The following is a 27,669-nucleotide window of genomic DNA, read 5'->3' on the forward strand; positions in this document are numbered from 1 at the left end:
CTGCCCAGGCTGGAGTGCAGTAGTGCAATCATAGCTCACTGCAGCCTCCAACTCCTGGTCTCAATCTGTCCTCCTGCCTCAGCCTCCCCAGTAGCTGGGACTACAAGTGTGCATCACCTCGCCCAGCTAATCTTTTAATTTTTGTAGAGATGGGGTCTCCGTATGTTGCCCAGGCTGGTCTCAAACTCCTTGGCTCAAGCGATCCTCCTGCCTTGGCCTCCCAAAGTGCTGGGATTACGGGTGTCAGCCACTGTGCCCAGCTTCTGCTATAGTTTTCTGTGTGAGATTTCTTCATCACCCTCTGTCATGATGTTTGTCATCCGCCTCTCCTATCAGCCTGGCCACCTACCTTGCCCCACCTGAAGGCAGAGAGTTTTGTCTGTCTTCCTGAAAGGTGAGCAGAAAGATATCAGCTGGGAGGGGCCTTCTAGATGGGTGTAAACAGTGGTGTGCTTGTGAACCTGTTGTGGGGAGAGAAGAGGATTTGTAGTGTTTGCCAATTCCAGCGGTGTAAATTCTGCCACCTTGGCTGACTTCAAGCTGTGAATGTGAGATTTCCTTGACAGGGTGGGGGAAGTTTGAGGGGACAAGGGGATTGTGAGGTGGTGTCCAGGTGTAATCAATGATGTGCTAGTAAGCCAGCTGCAGGGAGGAGACCCAATTTGTAGTGTTTGCCAATTTCCACGGTGTAAATTCTTCCCCCTTTGCTGAATTCAAGCTATGAGTGTGATGCCACTGAATCCCAACTTAGGAAGAGATTGCATAATGAAATGACTCTTGTGAGCCACTTTGACCCAGCTCCAGTATACCGCGGGGTGGAATCTCCTGGCCTGGAGTTGACCCTTTCTCCAGTTTGGGATTAGGAGGAAGGGAAGACAAGTAAGAGGGTGAAGCCAGTCTCCCTGTCTTCCTTCCATCCTGGGGCCATTCTACTCCCTGGGACCTCTGCTGGGGATGCTCTTCCATCAGATACTGATAACTGAGCTGTCCCCACCCATTCTGAGTAGACCCCATCCAGTGCCCCTGCTGGGAAACCAAGAGTTTGTCCAAGTGGCTACATGGGGACCCCTACCCACTGCTATCTTTGCTGCCACTTTTTTTTTTTTTGCGACAGAGTTTTGCTCTTGTTGCCCAGGCTGCAGTGCAGTGATGCGATCTCGGCTCACTGCAACCTCCACCTCCCAGGTTCAAGCGATTCTCCTTCCTCAGCCTCCCGAGTAGCTGGGATTACAGGCGCCTGCCACCACACCTGGCTAATTTTTGCATTTTTAGTACAAATGGGGTTTCACCATGTTGGCCAGGCTGGTCTCGAACTCCTCATCTCAGGTGATCCGCCTGTCTTGGCCTCCCAAAGTGCTGGGATTACAGGTGTGAGCCACCATGCCCAGTTGCCTTTTTTTTTTCTTTTTTCTTTTTTTTTAGGGACAGGGTCTTGCTCTGTCACCCAGGTTGGAGTGCAGTAGTGTGATCATAGCACACTCCAGCCTCACACTCCTGGACTCAAGGGATCCTCCCGCCTTAGACTCTGGAGTAACTGAGACTACCAGCACGCTCCACCATACCCGGCTAAGTTTTTTAGTTTTTGTAGCGAAAGGGTCTTGCATTGTTACCCAGGCTGGTCTCAACCTCCTGGGCACAAACGATCCTCCCACCTCAGCCTCTTGAGTAGCTGAGACTATAGGCATACACTACCACACCCAGCTTTTATGGATTTTTAAAACTGATTCATAATAGAGGTACATATTTTCAGGGTACGTGATATTTTGATACATTCATATCATGTGTAGAGATCAAATCAGGGTAATTGCAGTATCCATCATCTTAAAGGTTTATCTTTTCTTTACGCTAGGAATGTTCAAAATAGCTCTCCTAGCTTTTTTTTTTTTTTTTTTTCCAAGACAGAGCTTTGCTCTTGCTGCCCAGTCTGGAGTGCAATGGTGCGATCTCAGCTCACTGCAACCTCCACCTCCCGGGTTCCAGCCATTCTCCTGCCTCAGCCTCCCGAGTAGTCGGGATTACAGGCAAGCACCACCACACCTGGCTAATTTTTGTATTTTTAGTAGAGACAGGGTTTCACCATGTTGGCCAGGCTGGTCTCGAACTCCTGACCTCAGGTGATCCGCCCGCCTTGGCCTCCCAAAGCGCTGGGATTACAGGCGTGAGCCACCTCGTCTGGCCTCTCCTAGCTATTTTGAAATGTATAATGGATTACTGTTTACTGTAGTCACCCTACTGATCTATTAAACACTAAGTCTTGTGTGCTCAAGAGCAGTGTGAGCACCCAGCTCAGTTGTCTGAGTTTGGCCCTGTCACTTTACCTCCTGGAGCCTCAGTTTTCCCTTCTGTGAAATGGGTATATATTAGTGCCTGCCTCTAATACAGTGTTGTGAGGCTTCAGGGAGGGAGTATTTGGTTCCTGTACCTCTAGAGCAGGGGTTTCTTTCCTCTCTTTTCCTTTCTTTCTTTCGCTCTTTTTTTTTTTTTTTTTAAACAGAGTCTCACTCTGTCACCCAGGCTGGAGTGCAGTGGCATGATCTCAGCTCACTGCAACCTCTGCGTCCCAGGTTCAAGTGGTTCTCCTGCCTCAGCCTCCCGAGTAGCTGGGATTACAGGCATGTACCACCACACCTGGTTAATTTTTGTATTTTTAGCAGAGACAGGGTTTCACCATGTTAGCCAGGCTGGTCTTGAACTCCTGACCTCAGGTGATCCACTCATCTTGGCGTCGCAAAGGGCTGTGATTACAGTTGTGAGCCACCAAACCTGACCCTTCCTCTCTCCTTCCTTCCTTTCCTCTCCACCCTCCTTCCCTTCTCTTTCTTTCTTTCTTTCTTTCTGTCTTTCCTTTCTCTCTGTCTCTCTCCCTCTCTCCTTTCTTTCTTCTTTCGGTCTTGCTCTATCACCCAGGCTGGAATGCAATGGTGCAATCACAGCTCACTGCAGCCCCAAACTCCTGGGCTCATGCCATCTTCCCACTTCAGCCTCTGGAGTAGCTAGGACTACAGATGCACGCCACCATGCCTGGCTAATTTATTTTTATTTTTATTTTTTAGAGACAGGGTCTTGCTATGTTGCCCAGGCTGGAGTTTCTTGACCTGAGCACTACTGACATTTGGGGCTGGGCCATTCTTTGTTGGGGGGTCCTGTCCTGTGCATTGGTGGATGTTTAGCAGGATCCCAAGTTGCAACAACCCTAAATGTCTCTAGACTGCAGGGATGCAGGCAACCATACAGGGAGGAAGCAGAGAGCCAATGTTCCCCACCTCTCTCCTCTGCCTTCTAACCTTCTTTTGAGGCTTTCTATTGGCTGAACCCAACTGAAGCCAGAGGACAAGGGAGCTATTAATGGGTTCTTTGTTTGTTTGTCTGTTTGTTTGCTTTTGAGACAGTCTCACTCTGTCTCCTAGACTGGAGTGCAATGGCGTCATCTCGGCTCACTGCAACCTCCGCCTCCTGGGTTCAAGCGATTCTCCTGCCTCAGCCTCCAGAGTGGCTGGGATTACAGGCATGGGCCACCACGTCTGGCTAATTTTCAGGTTTTGTTGTTGTTGTTGTTTGTTTGTTTGAGACAGAGTTTTACTCTGTCACCTAGGTTGCGCACCTAAGTGGTGTGATCTCAGCTCACTGCAACCTCTGCCCCCCGGGTTCAAGTGATTCCCCTGCCTCAGCCTCCCGAGTAACTAGGATTACAGGCATGTGCCACCACGCCCGGCTAATTTTTGTATTTTTAGTAGAGCTGGGATTTCTCCATGTTGGCCAGGCTGGTCTCGAACTCCTGACCTCAGGTGATCCACCTGCCTCAGCCTCTCAAAGTGTTGGGATTACAGGCTTGAGGCACCGTGCCTGGCAATGAGTTCTTACATATCAGCGTCCTAGGCATGGGACAGGGCGGAGGAAGATGAAGGGTGGCCCGTATCCCAAAGATACACTGCTCAGTTCTCCTTATTCCCCCTCTGCATGCAGAGACTTCAGACTTCCATCACTGTCTGAAGGCTGTCCCCATCAGCTCCTGCTCCACTGCCCCTCTGTCACTCACGGGTGTCTCCCCCTGTTAATCTCTTGTACTTTCTTTCTTTTTTTTTTTTTTGAGACAGAGTCTTGCTGTGTCGCCCAGGCTGGAGTGCAGCGGCACGATCTTGGCTCACTGCAAGCACCACTTCCCGGGTTCACGCCATTCTCCTGCCTCAGCCTCCCGAGTAGCTGGGACTACAGGCACCCGCCACCACGCCTGGCTAATTTTTTTGTATTTTTAGTAGAGACGGGGTTTCACCGTGTTAGCCAGGATGGTCTCGATCTCCTGACCTCGTGATCTGCCCGCCTCGGCCTCCCAAAGTGCTGGGATTACAGGTGTGAGCCACGGCGCCTGGCCGAATCTCTTGTACTTTCAACTCCATCTCAGCATCAGCTTCTCAGAGGACCTGAACTGATGCAAGGGGTACGTCTTCGTCAGCTTGGACTGTGTATTAGTCAAGGCTCGCCAGAGAAACAGAACCAATAGGATATATATAGATACAGAGGAGATCTATTATGAGAGATTGACTCATATAATTATGGAGGCTGAGAAGTCCTACAATCTGCCATCTGCAAGCTGGAGACTCAGGAAAGCTGGTGGTGTGATTCCAGCCCAAACTCAAAGGCCTGCACACCAGGAGAGCAGATGGGGTAAGTCCCGGGTCCGAGACCAAAGGCCTGAGAACCAGGATCGCCAGTATCTGAGGACAGAAGAAAACGGATGTCCCAGCTAGAGAGGAGAGAATGAATTTAACCTTCCTCTGCCTTTTGGTTCTAGCCATGTCCTCAATGGATTGGATGATGCCCACCTACATTAGGGAGGGTGGATCTTCTTTCCTCAGTCTACTAATTCAAACACTAATCTCTTCCAGAAACAGCCTCACAGACACAGGCAGAAATCGTGTTTCACCAGGTCTCTGGGTACCCCTTAGTTAAGTTGATAACACAGAATAAACATCACAGGCTGCCATAAGAAAATACCATAAATGGGCCAGGCGTAGTAGCTCACACCTGTAATCCCAGCACTTTGGGAGGCCGAGGCAGGTGGATCACTTGAGGTCAGGAGTTCGAGCCCAGCCTGGCCAACATGGTGAAACCCCGTCTCTGCTAAAAATACAAAAATTAGCCAGGCATGGTGGTGGGCACCTGTAATACCAGCTACCTGGGAGGCTGAGGCAGGAGAATTGCTTGAACCCAGGAGGTGGAGGTTGTAGTGAGCCGAGATCATGCCACTGCACTCCAGTCTGGGCAAGAGAGCAAGACTTTGTCTCAAAAACGACAACAACAAAGAAAATACCATAGACTGAGTGGCTTAAACAACAGAAATTTCCTTCTCACATTTATAGAGGCTGGAAGTCCAACAGCAAGGTGTCAGCAGAGTTGGTTCCTAGTGAGGACTCTCTTCTTGGCTTGCAGACGGCTGCCTTCTTGCTGTGTCCTCACATGGCCTTTCCTCTGTGTGCTTGAAGAGAGAGAGAGAGATCTCTGGCATCTCTTCCTTTTCTTATAAGGACACCAGTTTTTTTGCATTAAGGCCTCACCCTGATGACCCCATGTAACTTTCATTACCTCTTTAAAGGCCCTGTGTCCAAATACAGTCACATTGGGGGTTAGGACTTCAACATTTTAATTTGGAGGGGCACAATTCAGTCCATAATGGGACAAATGGAAAACATTCAGCACACAGCCAGCCTGCGAGCTCCCCAGTTACATAGAGACTCACAGACCTTTCATGAATAGGGTCTGCATCTCCTCATTAGTTTGTAGTTCAAGGACAGGAGGGCTGGAGTGGGGGTCTGCTGGGCTGCATGCAGTGGCTAGTACATGTATGGATGGGGTGTTCAGGAACAGCTGTCAGAAGCCCCCCAAAGGTGTAATTCATGCAGGACAGTGTTCCAGAGCTGAAGATCATCCCCCACCCCCATGACATGGGTTCCCAGCCCCCCTGCCCATCAAGGTTGTCCAGAGGCAGCTGCATAAGGAACAAGAAAGCCCCAGTGGGTGGTGCACCAGCCCAGTTCTCCACCTCTCCAAGTCCAGGCTGAGCAGACATGGGTGACTGCTTTCTGGTTCTATATTTGGTCAGGAGGAGGATTTCCTGTCCTTGAAAAAATTCCTGAGATCCTGGGAAGATGTGAAAGCCATGGCAATTTGAGGGAGGCAGGGAGGGGAAGGAATCGTATGCAGACAGTTCAGCTCAAATGAGAGGAGGACAACTAGGACCCCAAGTTGCAAAGTCTGGCTGCAAAACCAGAAGTTTGTGATGGAGCCCCACACCCCAGGGAGACAGGAGAGCATGGTAGGTGTATATTTAAATTAAATCCAGCAGTCCAGGCACGGTGACTCACACCTATAATCTGGACAATTTGGGAGGCAAGGCGGGCAGATCACTTGAGGTCAGGAGTTCAAGACCAGCCTGGCCAACATAAGGAAACCCCATCTCTAATAAAAATAGAAAAATTAGCCAGATGTGGTGGTGCATACCTGTAATCCCAGCTACTTGGGAGGCTGAGGCAGGAGAATCACTTGAACCCAGGAGGCAGAGTCTGCAGTGAGCCGAGATCGCACCACTGCACTCCAGCCGGAGCAAGACTCCATGTTAAAAAAAAAAAAAATGCCGAGCACGGTGGCTCAAACCTGTAATCCCAGCACTTTGGGCGGCAGAAGCGGGCAGATCACTTGAGGTCAGGAGTTCGAGACCAGCCTGGGCAATGTGGTGAAACCCTATCTCCAAAATTAGCTGAGCATGGCAGCGCGCTTCTGTAGTCCCAGCTACTCAGGAGGCTGGGGCAGGAGAATTGATTGAACCCAGAAGGTGGAGGTTGCAGTGAGCCAAGATCGCGCCATTGCACTCCAGCCTGGGCATCACAACGAGACCCCGTCTCAAAAAAAAAAAAAAAAAAAATCCAGTAAACAGTTCAGACATGGTGGCTCATGCCTGTAATCTCAACACTTTGGGAGGCCAAGGAAGTAGGGTTGCTTGAGGCCAGGAGTTCAAGACCAGCCTGGGTAACATAGTGAGAACTCATCTCTACAAAAAATTTTAAAATGGCCGGGTGCGGTGGCTCACGCCTGTAATCCCAGCACTTTGGGAGGCCAAGGCAAGTGGATCACGAGGTCAGGAGATCGAGACCATCCTGGCTAACACAGTGAAACCCTGTCTCTACTAAAAATACAAAAAAATTAGTTGGGCATAGTGACAGGCGCCTATAGTCCCAGCTTGTCAGGAAGCTAAGGCAGAAGAATGGCGTGAACCCAAGAGGCAGAGCTTGCAGTGAGCCGAGATTGTGTCACTGGCCACTGCACTCCAGCCTGGGCGACAGAGTGAGACTCTGTCTTAAAAAAAAAAAAAATTAAAAAATTTAGCCAGGTGTGGTGGCAGATGTCTGTTGCCCCAGCTGATTTTCTGAGTTTGAGACTGGAGGATGGCTTGAACCCAGGAGGTTGAGGCTGCAGTAAACTATGATCACACCATTGTACTGCAACATGGACGACAAGATGAGACCCTGTCTCAATCAATCAATCAATCAATCAACCAATAAAATAGAAATTGCCCCTTTAAGCTGGGCACAGTGGCTCACATCTGTAATCTCAGCACTTTGGGAGGCCAAGGTGGGAGGACTGCTTGAGCTCAGGGGATCAAGGCTGCAGTGAGCTATGATTGTGCCACTGCAGTCCAGCTTGGGCAGCAGAGCAAGACCCCAACTCAAAAAATAAAAATTAAAATTAATTCATTAAATTCAGTAAACAAAACAGACAAAGGCCGGGCGCGGTGGCTCACGCCTGTAATCCCAGCACTTTGGGAGGCCGAGATGGGTGGATCATGAGGTCAGGAGATCGAGACCATCCTGGCTAACACGGTGAAACCCCATTTCCACTAAAAATACAAAAAATTAGCCGGGCATGGTGGTGAGCGCCTGTAGTCCCAGCTACTTGGGAGGCTGAGGCAAGAGAATGGCGTGAATCCAGGAGGCAGAGCTTGCAGTGAGCCGAGATTGTGCCACTGCACTCCAGCCTGGGCAACAGGGCAAGACTCCGTCTCAAAAAAAAAAAAAAAAACAAACCAGACAAAGTCCCTTGTCCTCACAGAGACAACTTTCCAGTGGGGGAAGGTGGCAATGAATTAGCTAAATAAAATAGGTGGTAGGTTCAACAAGGAAAATAAAGTAAAGAAAAAAATAGGCTGGGCCCAGTGTCTCACGCTTGTAATCCCAGCACTTTGGGAGGCTGAGGCGGGTGGATCACGAGGTCAAGAGATTGAGACCATCCTGGTCAACATGGTGAAACCCTGTCTCTACTAAAAATACAAAAAAAAATAGCCAGGCATGGTGGTGTGCACCTGTAGTCCTAGCTACCTGGGAGGCTGAGGCAGAAGAATTGCTTGAACCTGGGAGGCAGAGGTTGCAGTGAGCCAAGATTGCGCCATTGCACTCCAGCCTGGACAACAGAGTGCGACTCCATCTCAAAAAAAAAAAAAAAAAAAAAAAAAAGAAAGAAAAAGAAAAAAATAAAATAAAGCAAGGGAGACAAACAGGAAGTGCCGAGGATCAGGGTTGCAATTTTAATTGGGTGTCCAGGGAAGGCCTCACTGAGAAAGTGACTCCTTTTTTATTTTTTTTTTGAGACAGAGTCTCGCTCTGTTGCCCAGGCTGGAGTGCAGTGGCCCAATCTCGGCTCACTGAAACCTCTGCCTCCTGTGTTCAAGCAAGTCTCCTGCATCAGCCTCCTGAGTAGCTGGGACTACAGGCACCCACCTCCACGCCTGGCTAATCTTTTGTATTTTTAGTAGAGACAGGGTTTCACCACGTTGTCCAGGCTGGTCTTGAACCTGACCTCGGGTATCTGCCTGCCTTGGCCACCCAAAGTGCTGGGATTATGGGCATGAGTCACTGCGCCCGGCCTGAAGGTGACCCTTGAGCAAAGAGTTGAAGGAGGTGAGGGAGTTGTATTAGTCAGTTATGGCTGCCTAACAAATTGCCCCACCCCCAAAATCTGGTAGCTTAAATCAACAACATGGATTATCTCACAGTGTCTGTGGGTCAGAAATCTGGATGTGGCTTAGGGCCACTCACAAGGCTATAGTCAACGCATCTGCTGGGCTATAGCCTTCCCAAGGTTCAACTGGGAAGGACCCACTTCCAAGCTCAGACATGTGGCTGTTGCCAGAATTCAGTTCCCCACTGGCTGTTGGCTGAAGGCTAGTCTCAGTTCCTTGACACGTGGGTCTCTCCAAAGAGCATCTCAGAACATGGCCACTGACTTCATCAGAGCAAGCCAGCCAGTGGGCAAGAGAGAGTGCTGACAAGAAGGAGGGAATTCAGCAGAACAGACATCACGGTTTTGTTTTGTTTGTTTTGTTTGAGATGGAGTCTCGCTCTATTGCCCAGGCTAGAGTGCAGTGGCGCGATCTCAGCTCACTGCATCCTCTGCCTTCTGGGTTCAAGCGATTCCCATGCCTGAGCCTCCCCAGTATCTGGGACTACAGGCACCACCACACCCAGCTAATTTTTGTGTTTCTAGTACAGACGGGGTTTCACCATGTTGGCCAGGCTAGTCTCAAACTCCTGACCTCAAGCGATCTGCCTGCCTCAGCCTCCCAAAGTGCTGGCATTACAGGCGTGAGCCACCACGCCTGGCCCAGACATCACCGTCTTTTATAACCTAATCTTAGAAGTGACATCCATCATTTTTGCCATGTTCTTTGGTTAGAAGGGAGCCCCTAGGCTGGGCGCGATGGCTCATGCCTATAATCCCAGCCCTTTGGGAGACAGATGGGTGGATCACCTGAGGTCAGGAGTTGGAGACCAGCCTGGCCAACCTAGTGAAACTTCATTTCTACTAAAAATACAAATAATAGCCGAGCGTGGTGGCTCACGCCTGTAGTCCCAGCTACTTGGGAGGCTGAGGCAGGAGAATTGCTTGAACCCGGGAGGCTGAGGTTGCAGTGAGCTGAGATCATGCTACTGCACTCCAGCCTGGGTGACAGAGTGAGACTCTGTCTCCAAGAAAGAAAAAAAAGAAATGAGTCGCTAGATCCAGCCCACACTCAAGGGGAGGGGATTAGACAAGGGCCTGAAGGCCAGGAGGCAGGGACCCTTGGAGGCTGTCTCAGATACTGCCTCCCACAGGAACCATCAGGGGGAACAGCATCCCAGGCAGAAGGAACGGCAAGTGCAAAGGCCTTGAAGCAGGAATAAGCAAAGCCATGTGGTCAGGACAAGAAGGAGTGCAGTGTGGCTGGAGCAGGAATTTGGGGGCGGGAGAGGTAGAACATGAAGACAGAGAGGCCAGCAGCAGTCCTGGGGACCATGAGAAGTAACTTTCTGAATTTTTTCTAAGAACCATGAGAAACCACAGTGCAATTTCAAGCCAACACATGATGTCATCTGATTTAAGATTCCTACTGAAGTAATATGGTATCTGGTATTTGATTTAAGAAAGCTCTGGCCGGGCGCCGTGGCTCACACCTGTAATCCCAGCACTTTGGGAGGCCGAGGCAGGTGGACCACGAGGTCAGGAGATCGAAACCATCCTGGCTAACACGGTGAAACCCCGTCTCTACTACAAATATAAAAAATTAGCCGGGCATGGTGGCGGGCGCCTGTAGTCCCAGCTACTCAGGAGGCTGAGGCAGGAGGATGGTGTGAACCTGGGAGGCAGAGCTTGCAGTGAGCCGAGATTGCGCCACTGCACTCTAACCTTGGTGACAGAGCGAGACTCCTTCTCAAAAAAAAAAAAAAAAAGAAAGCTATTTTTTTATTTTTTTTTGAAATGGGGTATTGCTCTGTTGCCCAGGCTGGAGTACGGTGGCGCGATCTTGGCTCACTGCAACCTCTGCCTCCCGGGTTCAAGCAATTGTCCCACCTTAGCCTCCAAGTAGCTGGGATGACAGGGGTGCACCACCACACCCAGCTAATTTTTGCATTTTTAATAGAGACGGGGTTTCACCATGTTGGCCAGGCTGGTCTCGAACCCCTGACATCAGGTCATCCACCTGTCTTGGCCTTCCAAAGTGCTGGGATTACAGGTGTGAGCCACCACGCCCCACTGAAAGCTCATTATTTTAAAAGTTGGGTGAGCAGGGCACAGTGGCTCATGCTTGTAATCTCAGCACCCAGGTGGGAGGATGGCTTGAGGCCAGGAGTTGGAGACCAGCTTGGGAAACATAGTGAGACCCCCATCTTTACAAAAATAAAAAATTAACACACCTGTAATCCCAGCTGAGGCGGGTGGATCACGTGAGGTCAGGAGTTCGAGACCAGCCTGGCCAATGTGGTAAAACCCCGTATCTACTAAAAATACAAAAATTAGCCCAGCGTGGTGGCACACTCCTGTAATCCCAGCTACTCGGGAGGCTGAGGCAGGAGAATCATGTAAACCTGAGAGTTGGAGGTTGTAATGAACCGAGATCACCACCACTGCACTCCAGCCTGGGCGACAGAGACTCCATCTCAAAAAAAAAAAAAAAAAAAAAAAAAAGGACGGGTGCGGTGGCTCATGCCTGTAATCCCAGCACTTTGGGAGGCCGAGGCGGGCAGGCAGATCACGAGGTCAAAAGAGTGAGACCATCCTGGCCAAGATAGTGAAACCCTGTCTCTACTAAAAATACAAAAAATTAGCTGGGCATGGTGGCACGTGTCTGTAATCCCAGCTACTCGGGAGGCTGAGGCAGGAGAATAGTTTGCTCATCTGCTGCTGGTTTGCATGTGAAATGGCACAACCACTTTAGAAAACAGTTTTTATTTTTATTTATTTATTTTTAAGACGGAATCTCGCTCTGTTGCCCAGGCTGGGGTGCAGTAGCACAATATCCGCTCACTGCCACCTCCGCTTCCCAGGTTCAAGCGATTCTCTTGCCTCAGCCTCCAGAGTAGCTGGGACTACAGGCACGAACCACCGCGCCCAGCTAATTTTTTGTGTTTTTAGTAGAGACGGGGTTTCACCATGTCAGCCAGGATCGTCTAGATCTCCTGACCTCATGATCTGCCCGCCTCAGCCTCCCAAAGTGCTGGGATTACAGGCATGAACCACCGCGCCTAGCCGGAAAACAGTTTTTAAAATAAAGTTACTTTGGGAGGCCAAGGCAGGCAGATTGCCTGAGGTCAGGAGTTCGAGACCAGTCTGGCCAACATGGTGAAACCTCGTCTCTACTAAAAATACAAAAGAAATTAGCTGGGTGTGGTGGCGGGCACCTGTAATCCCAGCTACTTACGAGGCTGAGGCAGGGGAATCGCTTGACCCAGGGAAGTGGGAGTTGCGGTGAGCCAAGATCATGCCACTGCACGCCAGCCTGGGTGACAGAGTGAGACTCCGTCTCAAAAAATATATAAAATAATTAATTTAAAAAAATAAAGTTAGACGTACCATTCATCCCAGCAATTCCATTGCTATATATTTACCCAAGAGAAATCAAAGAATATGTCCATATAAAGACTTGTTGGCAAATGTTCATAGCAGATTTGTTCAATTATTGCTGAAAAACTGGAAACAATCAAAATATCTACAGACAGGAGAATATAAATTAAGGCCCATCCATAGGATGGAGTAATTCTTAGCAACAAAAAGGAAGCAACTACTGATTCACACAATGTTGATAAATCTCAGAATGCATGATGCTGAGTGGAAGAGAGACCACACTGTGTGATTTTATTTATCTGAAATTTTGCAAAAGGCTCAACTAATCTAGGGTGATAGAAATCAGAATAGTAGCCAGGTGCAGTGACTCACGCCTATAATCCCAGCACTTTGGGAGGCCGAAGTGGGCAGATCACTTGAGGCCAGGACTTTAAGACCAGCCTGGCCAACATGTCAAAACCCCATCTCTACAAAAAATACAAAATTTAGCCGGGTGTGGTGGCGTGTGCCTGTAATTTCAGCTACTTGGGAGGCTGAGACATGAGAATCTCTTGACCCTGGGAGGTGGAGGGTGCAGTGAGCTGAGATCGCGCCACTGCATTCCAGCCTGGGCAACAGAGTGAAACTCTGTCACACACACAAAAAGAATTCAGGATAGTGGGCCCAAACCTATGGCTCACACCTGTAATCTCAGCACTTTGGGAGGCTGAGACAGGAGGATCGCTTGAGGCCAGGAATTCAACATCAGCCTGGATAACAGCAAGACCCTGTCTGTCTCTACAAAAAATACAAAAATTAGCTGGGCTTGGTGGTGAGGGCTTGTAGTTCCAGCTACTCGGAGGCTGAGACAGGAGAACTGCTTGAGCCTAGGAGGTAGAGTCTGCAGTGAGCTATGGCTGCACCACTGCACTCCAGCCTGGGCAACAGAGCAAGACCCTGTCTCTAAAAAGAAAATAAAAGAGGCCGGGCACGGTGGCTCACGTCTGTAATCCCAGCACTTTGGGAGGCCGAGGCGGGCTGATCACGAGGTCAGGAGATCAAGACCATCCTGGCTAACATGATGAAACCCCGTCTCTACTAAATAATACAAAAAAAAAATTAGCCGGGCGTGGTGGCCGGCGCCTGTAGTCCCAGCTTGTTAGGAGGCTGAGGCAGAAGAATGGCATGAACCCGGGAGGCAGAGCTTGCAGTGAGCCGAGATCGCACTACTACACTCCAGCCTGGCTGACAGAGCGAGACTCTGTCTCAAAAAACAAACAAACAAACAAAACAAAAACAAAAACAAAAACAAAAGAAGAAAAGAAAAGAAAAATCAGGCCGGGCGTGGTGGCTCACACCTGTAATCCCAGCGCTTTGGGAGGCTGAGGCGGGTGGATCATCTAAGGTTGGGAGTTTGAGACCAGCCTGACCAGCATGGTGAAACCTCGTCTCTACTAAAAATACAAAAATTAGCTGGGCGTGGTGGCGCATGCCTGTAATCCCAACTACTCAGGAGGCTGAGGCAGGAGAATCGCTAGAACCCGGCAGGCCGAGGTTGCGGTGAGCCCAGATCGTGCCATTGCACTCCAGCCTGGGCAACAAGAGCGAAACTCCATCTCAAAAAAAAAAAAAAAAAAAGTCAGTGGAGTGGCTGTGGGTGGGGAATGGATGAAGGGAGATTGATTTCTGGGCCGTCTGAATGGAAATGTTCCTTACTTTGATGGGGTGGGGACACGGGGTCGTGCATGCAAATAATATGCGCAGGCTTGGGACTTCACCGCATGTAAATTAACCCTCAATAAAGTTCCAGGAAAAGTAATTCCAATTCCAGCAACCGGATTTTGGGCTCAGTTCGGAGGCTAGCCTGCAAGCCTTGCTGGTGGGTGGCCTGTGGGGGTGACAGGAAACCCCCCGGGCCTCCCCTCTTAAGGGGAGGGGGAGCCTCGCCCTTGCCCCCCTTCGGGACGAGCGGGCAGATCTAAAAGCTTCCCTACCACGGCCCAGGCGGTCGATAGCAGACTCCCAGGCTCCGTTTCTGCCTGCCCGGCAGCCCGGGCCCTTCCCGCCAGCCCAGCCCCCGGGAGGGGACCCGAGCCGGGCGGAGCCTCCTCCACAGCCGCACGCCGGGCTCGGCTCACCCTCCCCGGTTGCCGCTCCTCCTCTATCCCCAGAAGTTTCAGCCACTGAGATTCCCCGTGTCCCGGAGGCTGGAGGGGAAGACCCAGGCGGCTGCGCTTTGGAGGCTGGACCATTGTGGGGCCTGTCTGTGCCCACTCTTCCCCCATTCAAGAGTTACCACGGCCAGGCGCAGTGGCTCAGGCCTGTAATCCCAGCACTTTGGGAGGGCAAGACAGGAGGATCGCTTGAGCCCAGGAGCTTGAGAACAGCCTGGACAACATGGTAAGACCCCATCACTATATTTAAAAAAAGAAAAAGCCTGGGCGTGTTGGCTCACGCCTGTAATCCCAGCACTTTGGGAGGCCCAGAAGGGCGGATCACAAGGTCAGGAGATTGAGACCATCCTGGCTAACACGGTGAAACCCCGTCTCTACTAAAAATACAAAAAATTAGCCGTGCGTGGTGGCAGACGCCTGTAGTCCCAGCTACTCGGGAGGCTGAGGCAGGAAAATGGCGTGAACCCAGGAGGCGGAGCTTGCAGTGAGCTGAGATCGCGCCACTGCAGTCCAACCTGGGCGACAGAGCGAGACTCCGTCTCAAAAAAAAAAAAAAAAAAAAAAGAGGCTGGGTGTGGTGACTCACACCTGTAACCCCAGCACTTTGGGAGGCCAAAGCAGGGAGATCACGAGGTCAGGAGTTCGTGACCAGCCCGGCCAACATGGTGAAACACCGTCTCTACTAAACACACACACACACACACACACACACACACACACACATAAAATTAGCCGGGTGTGGTGGCTGGAGCCTGTAATCCCAGCCACTCTGGAGGCTGAGGCAGGAGAATTGCTTGAACCTGGGAGGTGGAGGTTGCAATGAGCTTAGATCACGCCACTGCACTCCAGCCTGGGTGACAGAGCAAGACTCTGTCTTGGAAAGAAAAAAAAAGAAATTTCTCATCATCCACCCCCTCACCCTTCTGAGTCTCTATTGTTCATCTTTTCATTCTCTATGTCCATGTGTGCTTAGATTTCAGCACCCACTTAGGAGTGAGAACATGCAGTGTTTGACTTTCTGTGTCTGGTTAGTTTCACTTAAGATAATGGCCTTCAGCTCTATCCATGTTGCTGCAAAAGAGTGATTCATTCTTTTTTTTTTTTTTTTCGTTTCCTGAGACAGGGTCTCCCTCTGTCACCCAGGCTGGAGTGCAGTGGCACGATCTCGGCTCACTGCAACCTCTGCCTCCTGGGTTCAAGTGATTCTCATGCCTCAACCTCCCTAGTAGCTGGAATTACAGGCGCAGGCCACCATGCCTGGCTAATTTTTGTATTTTTAGTAGAGACAGGGTTTTACTACGTTGGTCAGCCTGGTCTCAAACTCCTGACCTCAGGTGACCCACCTGCCTCGGTCCCCCAAAGAACTAAGATTACAGGTGTGAACCACTGCACCCAGGCTTAATTTTTAAAAATATATTGCATTAAATTATATATTTATCTCCATGACTAAGTTTTTTGATACCCTCTTAAATTATGCACCCAAGGCCTGAGCATGGTGGCTCACACCTGTCATCCCAGCACTTCAGGAGGCCGAGGTGGGAGGATTGCTTGAAGCAAGGAGTTTGAGACCAGCCTAGGTGGCAAAGTGAGACCTTGTCTCTACAAAAAAAAAAAAAAGAAAGAAAGAAAGAAAGAAAAACAATTATATACCCAAAGCCAATCTGAAGCAAACACCTCACATGTCTCAGCCTGGTCATACACACAATATGCAAAGACACACGCATTGGCTGGGCACGGTGGCTCATGCCTATAATCCCAACACTTTAAGAGGCGGAGGCTGGTGGATCACCTGAGGTCAGGAGTTCGAGACCACCCTGGCCAACATGGCGAAACACCATCTCTACTTAAAAAAAAAAAAATTAGCTGGGCTTGGTGGTGCGCCTATAGTCCCACCTACTCAGGAGGCTGAGGAAGGAGAATCGCTGGAACCTGGGAGGCAGAGGTTGCAGTGACCGAGATCTCGCCACTGCACTCCAGCCTGAGGTAAAGAGCAAGACTCCATCTCGAAAACACACACACACACACATACACACACACACACATACACACGAGTTCAGATATATACACTTTTTTTTTTTTTTTGAGACAGGGTCTCTCTTTGTTGCCCAGGCTGGAGTGCAGTGGCACCTGATCACGGTTCACTGCAGCCTCTACCTTCTGGGGTCAAGTGATCCTCCCACCTCAGCCTCCCCAGTAGCTGGGACTACAGATGCATGCCACTGCACCTGGCTAATTTTTGTATTTTTTGTAGAGATGGGGTTTCACCATGTTGCCCAAGCTGGTCTCAAATTCCTGGGTTCATGCGATCCGCCTGCCTTGGCCTCCTAAAGTGCTGGGATGACAGATGCACACATATACACTACAATCGCTAATGGAAATAAAATCAAGCTAGAAGGCCGGGCCCGGTGGCTCACACCTGTAATCCCAGCACTTTGGGAGGCTGAGACCGCTGAATCACCTGAGGTCAGGAGTTCGAGACCAGCCTGACTGACATAGTGAAATCCCGTCTCTACTAAAAATAGAAAAAAATTAGCCAGGCGTGGTAGTGCATGCCTGTAATCCCAGCTACTTGGGAGGCCGAGGCAGGAGAATCACTTGAACCCAGGAGGCGGAGCTTGCAGTGAGCCAAGATCATGCCATTGCACTCCAGTCTGGGCTACAAAAGCGAAACTCTGTCTCCAAAAAAAAAAAAAAAAAAAAATCAAGCCTAGTGGATTGGAAATACCACTTTCCCTGTCTTCCTTCATCCTTTCCTTGGTCACTATCTAGACACCCTTTTTACTGGGAGTCTGGGTTACATTAACCAGAACCTTAAAGACAAAAATACTGTAATTGCGAAAACGACCAGCCTTTTAAAATGGAACAAAAGAGACTAGAAAATATCAGAACCCACTGCACAGTAGAAATATGACTATGACTTCCTGAAACTTTTGTTTTAGTTCTAAACCTGGGTAGAAGGCCTATGTTGCAATGTAAAAAATTAATTCTTTGATTCACGATCAAAGTGCTTGAAAGATGTGGTTATATATGATGTTTGAAATTGGTTTTCTTTTTTTTTTAAATTAATATATCACAGAGGTCACGCTGTGTCAATGAATATAAGTTTTAGCACTTGAATTTTCTTTTCTTTTTTTTTTTGAGACTGAGCCACCTTATCACCCAGGCTGGAGTGCAGTGGCGAGATCTCGGCTCACTGTAACTTTCACCTCCTGGGTTCAAGCGATTCTCCTGCCTCAGCCTCCCAAGTAGCTGGGATTACAGGCACCCACCAACACACCCAGCTAATTTTTGTATTTTTAGTAGAGACAGGGTTTCACCATGTTGGCCAGGCTGGTCTCGAACTCATGACCTCAAGTGATCTGCCCACTTCAGCCTCCCAAAGTGCTGAGATTACAGGTGTCAGCCACCGCACCCAGCTTTTAATTTCCTTTTCTTTGTTGAGATGGGGTCTCATTCCGTCACCCAGGTTGGAGTGCAGTGGTGCAATATGTGGCTCACTGCAGCCTCCACCTCCTTGGGCTCAAGCAATCCTCCCCCCTCAGCCTCCCAAGTAGCTGGGAGTACAGACATGTGCCACCATGCCTGGCTAATTTTTTAGTTTTTGTAGAGTTGGGATCTGGCTATGTTGCCCAGGCTGGTCTTGAACTCCTGGGCTCAGGCGATCCTCCCACCTGGGCCTCCGAAAGTGCTGGGATTACAGGCATGAGCCACCATGCCCAGCCCACTTTCATTTTCTACTATGCATGTAGCCAATCCCCAGAGCCCAGGTACCTCCATTGTTTCCAGCCTCTTTTAAAGCTTTTCTTAATGATGATAACAGCAAGCACCCTCTATGTGCCTGGCAGAAGGCTAAGCATTTCACACACTTTGCCTCATGGAGTCCTCATGAGAGGCCCATTTTACCGATGAGAAAATCTGGGAACCATAATAATAAACCATATGACTTAGGTCACACAGCTTGAAGGTGGTGAAGCCAGAATTCGAACTCTGGCTGTCTGATTCCAGAGCTCTTAATCACCCAGTGTTAGCTATTCTTTCCTTTTCTTTTTTTGAGACGAAGTCTCGCTCTTGTGCCCCAGGCTGGAGTGCAATGGTACAACATCCGCTCACTGCAACCTCTGCCTCCCAGGTTCAAGTGATTCTCCTGCCTCAGCCTCCCGAGTAGCTAGGATTACAGGCACCCGCCACCATGCCGGCTAATTTTTGTATATTTAGTAGAGATGGGGTTTCACCATGTTGGCCAGGCTGGTCTCGAACTCCTGACCTCAGGTGATCCACCCGCCTTAGCCTCCCAAAGTGCTGGGATTATAGGCGTGAGCCACCGTGCCCAGCCTATTCTTTATAGTTCTCTGCCTATTTGACTGATTATCTCCCTGACATAAATTCCTAGAGGTGGATTTGCTGGGTCAGAGAATCCACATACTTAAAGGTTTAATACTAATATCTAGAACACCGTCCCAAGAAAGCTGTATCGTGGCCAGGCGCGGTGGCTCACATCTGTAATCCTAACACTTTGGGTGGCCGAGGAGGGAGGATCACTTGAGATCAGGAGTTTGAGACCAGCCTGGGCAAGTTGTGAGACCCCATCTTACAAAAAGTTTTTAAAAAATTAGCTGGGTGTGGTGACGTGTACCTGTAGTCAGCTATTTGGCAGGCTGAGGTGTGAGGATTCCTTAAGCCTAGGAGGTTGAGGCTGCAGTGAGCCGTGATTGTGCTACTGCACTCCTGCATAGGTGACGTAGTTAGACCCTGTCTCAAAAAATAAAAAAAAAAGAAAGTTGTGTCAATTTAAACTCCCATGACCGTGCTCAAGTGTGCATTCCCAAAACTTCACACACACTCATAAGCTTGACAAGGAAAAGTGATTCTTTAGCTGAACGGTCAGATTGAGCATCTTTACAGAGGTTTGTTAAGCTATCTCACTCCTTTATGAACCCCCTATTCAAGCCCTGTGCCAATTTCACATTTGGGATGTTTGTCTTTTCTTTTTTTCTTATTGATTCATATGTGCTTTTTGTATATTAAGGCTCTTAATGATTTGTCTGCCATATACGTGGCAAACAATCTAATCTCCCCGATCTTTTTTTTTCCTTTTTTTTCTTGAGATAGAGCCTCACTCTGTTGCCCAGGCTGGAATGCAGTGGCACCATCATAGCTCACCACAATCACTGCAGCCTTAACCTCCTGGGCTCAAGCCATCCTCCTGCCTCAGCCTCCTGAGTAGCTGGGACTACAGGTGCGTGCCACCATGCCCAGATAAATTTTTAAAAATTATTTTTGTAGGGATGGGGTCTCACTATGTTGCCCAGGCTGGCCATGTCCTCTGATCTGGGACTCCTTTGAAAGTCCAGCTAGATCTCCTTTTATTGCCCAACTGGCCTCAATGAACATTTCTCTTCTGTCTAGGCCTCACTGCAGGTTGTATTTTATTGGTGGTTCCTCCAGAAACAAAAGCAGAGACTTTGAGGTCTTATGAACCTCAGTCTTACCCAGAACACTTGAAGAATCCTTCAGCTTTCCATGGCAAGAAAGCTCAGGCCCTGGAGCCAGAAGCCACGGCTTTGTGTCTGGGTTCTGTAGTTCACTGCTATGGCTCCAGTTTCTAATTCCTCCAAGTTAAGATGGGTTGGTAAATTGTGCCACGCAGAATGCGCTTCTAGCCACGCCCACTGTGTATCAAACCATGTACATTGTACATAAAGCACGCCCTCTCATCTAGCTACGCCCACCAATTGTCTAGCCACGCCCACCTTTGAGTGGAGAGGCGTGATTAGAGCATTAAAGAGAGAGGCATGATTAGAGCATTAAAGAGAGAGGCGTGATTAGAGCATTAAAGAGAAGTGAAGAACCGAAATAGTGAGGAACCTGGGCCAGGGGGAGGAGGAGGGAGAAGATCCCCTGGCCTCAATGGCTGGCAATTCCTTCATGCCCCCAGCACCCACCTGGTTAAAGAAAGAAGGATGGCCGGGCGCAATGACTCACTCCTGTAATCCCAGCACTTTAGGAGGCCGAGGCAGGCAAATCACTTGAGGCCAGGAGTTCAAGACCAGCCTGATCAACATGGCAAAACCCCATCTCTACTAAAAACACAAAAATCAGCCGGGTGTGGTCGTGTATGCCTGTAATACCAGCTACTCAAGAGGCTGAGGCACGAGAATCGCTTGAACTCAGCAGGCGAAGGTTGCAGTGAGCCAAGATCACACCACTTCACTCCAGCCTGGGCAACAGAGCAAGACCGTCTCAAAAAAAAAAAGAAAGAAAGAAAATAAAATAAAAAAAGAAAGAAGGAGGCACCTGGCTACCGTATTCCACCTTTCTCCTCACCCACTATTTTTTTTTTTTTTTTTTTTTTTTTTGAGATGGAGTCCTTCTCTGTCATCCAGGCTGGAGTGCAGTGGCAAAGTCTCGGCTCACTGCAACCTCCGCCTCCCGAGTTCAAGCTATTCTCCTGCCTCAGCCTCCCAAGTAGCTGGGACTACAAGCATGCACCACTACATCCGGCTAATGTTTGTATTTTTGGTAGAGATGGGGTTTTGCCATGTTTTTCAGGCTGGTCTCGAACTCCTGACTTCAAGTGATCCACCTGCTTCGGCCTCCCAAAGTGCTGGGATTACAGGTATGAGCCACCACGCCCGGCCCTCACCCACTCTTTAAAATATCCCTACCAGGGTCTATGGTTTATCTGTGCCTCAGTGTTCCCATCTGTAAAATGAGGGTAATTTTAAGGATTACCTCAGTTAGCATCTGTGAAGGGGTTAGAATGGTACCTGGCACATAGTAGGCACTCAATAAATGGCATCACTGATATGGTTCCACGGATGGTTGTATTATTAATAGGAATAAAGTGTGGGATGGAAAAATGTTGCTCTGGGTACCTGGAACCAGCCCCAGGGGCACGTGGGGCTCTACACAGGCTCTTTACCCCATGCCAGCGGGAGGACCCTTTGGGGGGAAACTGAGGCACTGACAATCCCCTGCCTTCCCAGTTCTGAGTCCTTCTCACCCATGCCCAGAGCCTCAGAGGCCGGCAAGGTGCCCCAAGGGAAAGCGACACTTCTGAACTGCGCTGCCTGGCACAATTACCGTTTTCATCCTCATTAAACTACATTTTCATTCTAATTAGAGTTTCACCGCCTCCCAGAGAGAAGGGCCGATTACTTTTCAGCATCATTAACACTGGCTCCCTCCCCACGTTCCTCCTCCCCTGCCCAGGCTCCCACTACACCAGGGCATTCTCTCTCTCTCTCTCCTTCACCCCATGGATCAGAGAGAAGCAACAGAACATTTATTGTTGCCTACTGGGTGCCAAGTTGGATGCTAAGAACCTTCCCCCACAGCCTCTTCGCCTTATCTTGGGCTGGTCTAATTTTCTTTTTTTCCCCAACACTGACCCCTTTTTGTTTTTGGTTTGTTTTGTTTTGTTTTGTTGAGACAGAGTCTTACTCTGTCGCCCAGGCTGGGGTGCGGGTGCGCGATCTCGGCTCACTGCAACCTCCGCCTCCCGGGTTCAACCGATTCTCCCACCTCAGCCTCCTGAGTAGCTGGGATTACAGGCACGCACCACCACCTGGCTAATTTTTGTATTTTTTTTAGTAGAGAGGGGGTTTCACCAGGTTGGCCAGGCTGGTCTCAAACTCCTGATCCCAAGAGATCCGCCTGCCTTGGCCTCCCAAAGTTCTGGGACTACAGGTGTGAGCCACTGCGCCCAGCCCCCTTTGAACATGCTCTATGCTTTATTTGTTCTTTTTATCCTCTGTCTCCCCCTCCCCAGAATGTCAACACCCAGTCACGTCCCGCACGCACTCCTGGGCACGCTGACCCCACAGCTTCTAAGAACCAGCTCCTGAGAAGTGGTCTGGCTGCCGAGTGGGTGGAAAGTATGGAGAACAAACACTCTCCTGGAGCATACCTTGAGCAATGGCTGATGGGAGTTGGTGGATAAATATCCCAGCTCCCTCGCCCCTAGGTGGGCACCCTCTGAAGAGTGTGTTCTATTTGGTTTCAGCATTCTCCAGCATAATTGAGTTGCCCACAGTGGAAACTGGCTCATAAACACCCTTCATTGGCTACCTGCCCTTCCCTTCCTCACTCCCCTTTTCCCCTACCCATGCTTACTGAGATCATCTCTCAGATCAACCATATCCTAGATCTCCCAGCCCCTTTGGAGTTCAGGCAAACCACATCTCAGAGAGGGACTCAACACCCAAGGAACAGGTTAAGAAAGCCTCTGCAAGGCCAGGCACGGTGGCTCATGCCCGTAATCCAGTGCTTTGCGAGGCAGAGGCAGGAGGATCATTTGAGGCCAGGAGTTCAAGACCGGCCTGGCCAACATGGTGAAACCTCATCTCTACTAAAAACACAAAAGTTAGCTGGGCATGGTGGCTCATGCCTGTAGTTCCAGCTAGTTGAGAAGCTGAGGCACGAGAATCAATTGAATCCAGGAAGCAGAGGCTGCAGTGAGCCGAGATCATGTCACTGCACTCCAGTCTGGGCAACAAAGCGAGACTCCACGTCAAAAAAAAAAAAAAAAAAAAAAAGACCAGCCTGGGTACCATAGTGAGGTCCCACCCCTAAAAAAAAGAATTGGCCGGGCATGGTGGCTCACGCCTGTAATCCCAGCACTTTGGGAGGCCGAGGTGGGTGGATCACAAAGTCAGGAGATTGAGACCATCCTGGCTAACATGGTGAAACCCCGTCTCTACTAAAAATACAAAACAAAATTAGCAGGGCACGGTGGCAGGCGCCTGTAGTCCCAGCTACTTGGGAGGCCGAGGCAGGAGAATGGCACAAACCTGGGAGGTGGAGCTTGCAGTGAGCCGAGATTGTGCCACTGCACTCCAGCCTGGGCGACAGAGTGAGGCTCCGTCTCAACAACAACAACAACAACAACAACAAAAGAATTAGCTGAGCATGGTAGTGCATGCCTATAGGCCCAGCTATTTGGGAGGCTGAGATGGGAGGATCACTTGAGCCCAGGAGTTTGAGGCTGCAGTGAGCTATGATCGCACCACTGCTCTCCAGCCTGAGTGACAGAGAGAGACCCCATCTTTTAAAAAATAAAATAAAACAAAATAAAGAAAGCCTCCGCACCTCTCTCACTCTGGACAAAACCACTATTATGACCAGAATGCAGCATCGCTGGGCAGCTATGACCTATATGTGAAATAAATTCTTAGAAAGGTTCCATTTGGAAGGGAGTGTAACGTGCACAGCACTTTTGGGGAGCAGCTTGGCAGAGTGCATTAAAACGTGAAGTGCAGGCCAAGTGCAATGGCTCATGTCTGTAATCCCAGCACTCTGGGAGGCTGAGGCAGATGGATCACTTGAGGTCAGGAGTTTGAGGCCAGCCTGGCCAACATGGCAAAACCCCGTCTCTACTAAAAATATAAAAATTAGCTGGGCTCAGTGGTATGCGCTTGTAGTCCCAGCTACTCAGGAGGCTGAGACAGGAGAATCGCTTGAACCTGGGAGGCGGAGGTTGCAGTGAGCCAAGATTGCACCACTGCACTCCAGCCTGGGTGACAGTGTGAGACTCCGTCTCAAAAAAAAAAAAAAAAGTGAAGTGCAGCCAGGTACAGTAGTTCACGCATGTAATCCCAGCACTTTGGGAGGCCAAAGTAGGAGGATCGCTTGAGCCCAGGGGTTCAAGACCAGCCTGGGCAACATAGCAAAACCCCGTCTCTACAAAACAATATACAAAATTAGCCAAGCATGGTGGTGCTCACCTGTAGTCTTAGCTACTTGGGAGACTGAGGTGGGAGGATCCCCTGAGCCCTGGATGTTGAGGCTGCAGTGAGCTATGATTGCACCACTGCACTCCAGCCTGGGCAACAGGGCAAGACCCTGTCTAAAAAATAAATTAATTAATTAAATAAATAAATAAAGACACCAGCCGTATTGGATTTAGAGCCCACCCTAATCCAATGTGACCTCACATTAACTTAACTGATTACATCTGCAAAGACCCTGTTTCTAAATAATTCATTCAGGAGAACCGGGGGTTAGGACTTCATATTTTTTTTTGAGACAGTCTTGCTCTGTCGCCCAGGCTGGAGTGCAGTGACATGATCACTCACTGCAACCTCTGCCTCCTGGGTTCAAGTAATTCTTGTGCCTCAGCCTCCTGCATCCAACATACCCGGCTAATTTTTGTATTTTTGGTAGAGACGGGGTTTCACCATGTTGCCTAGGCTGGTCTCAAACTCCTGACCTCAAGCAATCCACCCGCCTCAGCCTCCCAAAATGCTGGGATTATAGGCATGAGCCACTACACTCAGCCTTCTGTTTTTTGTTGTTTGTTTGTTTTTAATAGAGATAGGGTCTTGCTATGTTGCCGAGACCAACCTCAAATTCCTGGACTCAAGCAATCCTCCTGCCTCAGCCTCTCAAAATTCAAATTATAGCCTGGGAACAGGCATGAGCCACCGCACCTGAATCAACATATCTTTTTTTTTTTTTTTTTTTTTTTTTTCCCCGAGACACAGTCTTGCTCTGTCACCCGGCTGGAGTGAAATGGCGCGATCTCGGCTCACTGCAACTTCTGCCTCCCGGGTTCAAGTGATTCTCCTGCCTCAGCCTCCTGAGTAGCTGGGACTACAGGCAAGTGCCACCATGCCCGGGTAATTTTTGTATTTTTAGTAGAGACAGGGTTTCGCCATGTTGGCGGCCAGGCTGGTCTCCAACTCCTGACCTCTGGTGATCTGCCGGCCTTGGCCTCCCAAAGTGCTGGGATTACAGGTGTGAACCACCGCGCCTGGTCGATAGCCCCATTTTACAGACAGAAAACTGATACCCAGGTACATGGATTCCCTGTGAGCAGATCACACTGCTGGTAAGAGGCAGAGCTGGTCTCAGTGGCTGTTGAGCCCCTACGTGTATATGACATGAAATGCACATGGTCATTTATGTATTCCAACAACCTTGCAAGGCAGAAAATACCTTCATGTTATAGATCAGGAAACGGAGGCAAGGAATGGGTAAGCAACTTGCCTGAGGTCAGGTGGGTGCCAGAGCAGGGACTTGAGCCTCGGTAGCTGACCATGGGACCCTCTGGGGGACCATGGGCTCCATCTCCTGGGCGTTGGAGTGAGGGTCTCTTTCAGCACAAATGTTCCATAGCCATAGGAAGAAACAGGGACTGCAGCCTAGTCCCCCAGGACTGGGCCAGGGAGAAGCCCTGACTGGTTAAGACCTTCCAGGCAGGCCGGGCGTGGTGGCTCACACCTGTAATCCCAGCACTTTGAGAAGCTGAGGCAGGCAGATCACAAGGTCAGGAGTTCGAGACCGGCCTGGGCAACATGGCGAGACCGCATCTCAAAAAAATGAAAAAAGACGTTTCAGGTGGCACTGCCCATAGGCCATGCTCTTGGTCCAGGCAGCAACTGCCACGCTCTGGGGACCCCAGTCAGCTTCTAGGTATTTCAGAGCCCGAGGATCCACCAGAGCCGCTCTCACCACACAGGGGGTTATTAATGAATGCTAATTAATATCTGTGTTCACAGAGCCAGCCAGGCCCCTGGGCCTGCAGCATCCACAGGAGGAAAGTACGAGAACCCTGGCACCCTGCCAAGCAGCAGGGATTCTTCAGACACCCGAGGGCTGGTTTGCTGACGGCTGGTTTGCTGGGAAGGACTCATGGTGACCAGAAGGGGAAACTGAGGCACTGCTGAGCACCAACAGTCATGGAGAGCTTTAAGAATGGTTGCCATTTGAGGCCAGGCATGGTGGTTCATGCCTGTAATCCCAGCACTTTGGGAGGCCAAGGCAGGTGGATAACTTGAGGTCAGGAGTTTGAGACCGTCAGGCCTCTGAGCCAAGCTAAGCCATCATATCCCCTGTGACCTGCGTGTATACATCCAGATGGCCTGAAGCAATTGAAGATCCACAAAAGAAGTGAAAATAGCCAGCTCCTGCCTTAACTGATGACATTCCGCCATTGTGATTTGTTCCTGCCCAACCATAACTGCTAAATTGACTTTGTGACAATATACCCTCCTCGCCCTTGAGATAATGTACTTTGTGATATTCCCCCGCCCTTATGAATGTACTTTGTAGGATACACCCTCCCCACCCTTGAGAAGGTAGATTGTAATATTCTCCCTGCCCATCTTGAGAAGGTACTTTGTATGATCCACCCCTTGCCTGCAAAAAAATTGCTCTGGCCGGGCGCGGGGGCTCACGCCTGTAATCCCAGCACTTTGGGAGGCCGAGGCGGGCGGATCATGAGGTCAGGAGATCGAGACCATCCTGGCTAACATGGTGAAACCCCGTCTCTACTAAAAATACAAAAAATTAACCAGGCGTGGTGGTGGGCGCCTGTAGTCCCAGCTACTCGGGAGGCTGAGCCAGGAGAATGGCGTGAACCTGGGAGGTGGAGCTTGCAGTGAGCCGAGATCGTGCCACTGCACTCCAGCCTGGGCGACAGAGCAAGACTCTGTCTCAGAAAAAAAAAAAAAAAAAAAAAAATTGCACCTAACTCCACCACCTATCCCAAACCTATAAGAACTAATGATAATCCCATCACCCTTTGCTGACTCTCTTTTCGGACTCAGCCCTGCCTGCACCCAAAAAAAGCTTAATTGCTCACACAAATCCTGTTTGGTGGACCCTCTTCACACGGACGCGCGTGACAGAGACCAGCCTGGTCAACGTGGTGAAACCCTGTGTCTACCAAAAATACAAAAATTAGCCAGGCATGGTGGCGCACACCTCTAATCCCAGCTACTTGGGAGGCTGAGGCAGGAGAATCTCTTGAACCCATGAGGCGGGAGGCAGAGGTTGCAGTGAGTTGAGATTGTGCCACTGCACTCCAGCCTGGGCAACAGAGTGATACCCTGCCCCGTCCCCTTCCCACCACAAACACACAAGAATGGTTGCCATTTGAAAGGAACAAAGAAATGGGTATTGGAGACCCCAGAGCCATCAGCTTCCACAAGAGCTCTGGACCTCACCCCAGCCTCAGCTTCCTCATCAGTAAATGGGAACATTAATTCCTTTCCTTATATGTAGTAGGTATAAGAACTCATTAAGCATTTATGCAAGTGAAATGCTTTGTAGATAATCAGTTTCCAATAGGTGTTAACTCCCTTTCCCTGACTGTGCCTCAGTTTCCCTCTTGGGCATACAAGAAGCTGGCAGGGCTTTGAGGCTA

The 27,669-nt window shown here is 49.7% G+C and overlaps 2 long non-coding RNA genes across 2 annotated transcripts in view; one reads left to right on the forward strand and one right to left on the reverse strand.

Annotated features, from left to right (window-relative positions):
• Window positions 1-310: 310 nt before the first annotated feature.
• Window positions 311-27,669, reverse strand: part of LOC129019360 (uncharacterized) — a 43,605-nt gene continuing 16,246 nt past the window's right edge. Inside the window, exons 2-3 of the long non-coding RNA XR_008495618.2 lie at window positions 5,350-5,473; window positions 311-461 (exon numbers count right to left, since the gene is read on the reverse strand). This is a non-coding gene — a long non-coding RNA (uncharacterized LOC129019360). The remainder of the gene's footprint in view (window positions 462-5,349; window positions 5,474-27,669) is intronic.
• Window positions 14,469-26,523, forward strand: LOC129019361 (uncharacterized). The gene is made up of 2 exons (XR_008495619.1): window positions 14,469-14,745; window positions 26,021-26,523. It is a non-coding gene; the product is annotated as an uncharacterized LOC129019361 (long non-coding RNA).

The sequence above is a fragment of the Pongo pygmaeus genome, chromosome 20 (genome assembly GCF_028885625.2).
Source record: "Pongo pygmaeus isolate AG05252 chromosome 20, NHGRI_mPonPyg2-v2.0_pri, whole genome shotgun sequence".
NCBI classification, from domain to species: Eukaryota; Metazoa; Chordata; class Mammalia; order Primates; family Hominidae; genus Pongo; species Pongo pygmaeus.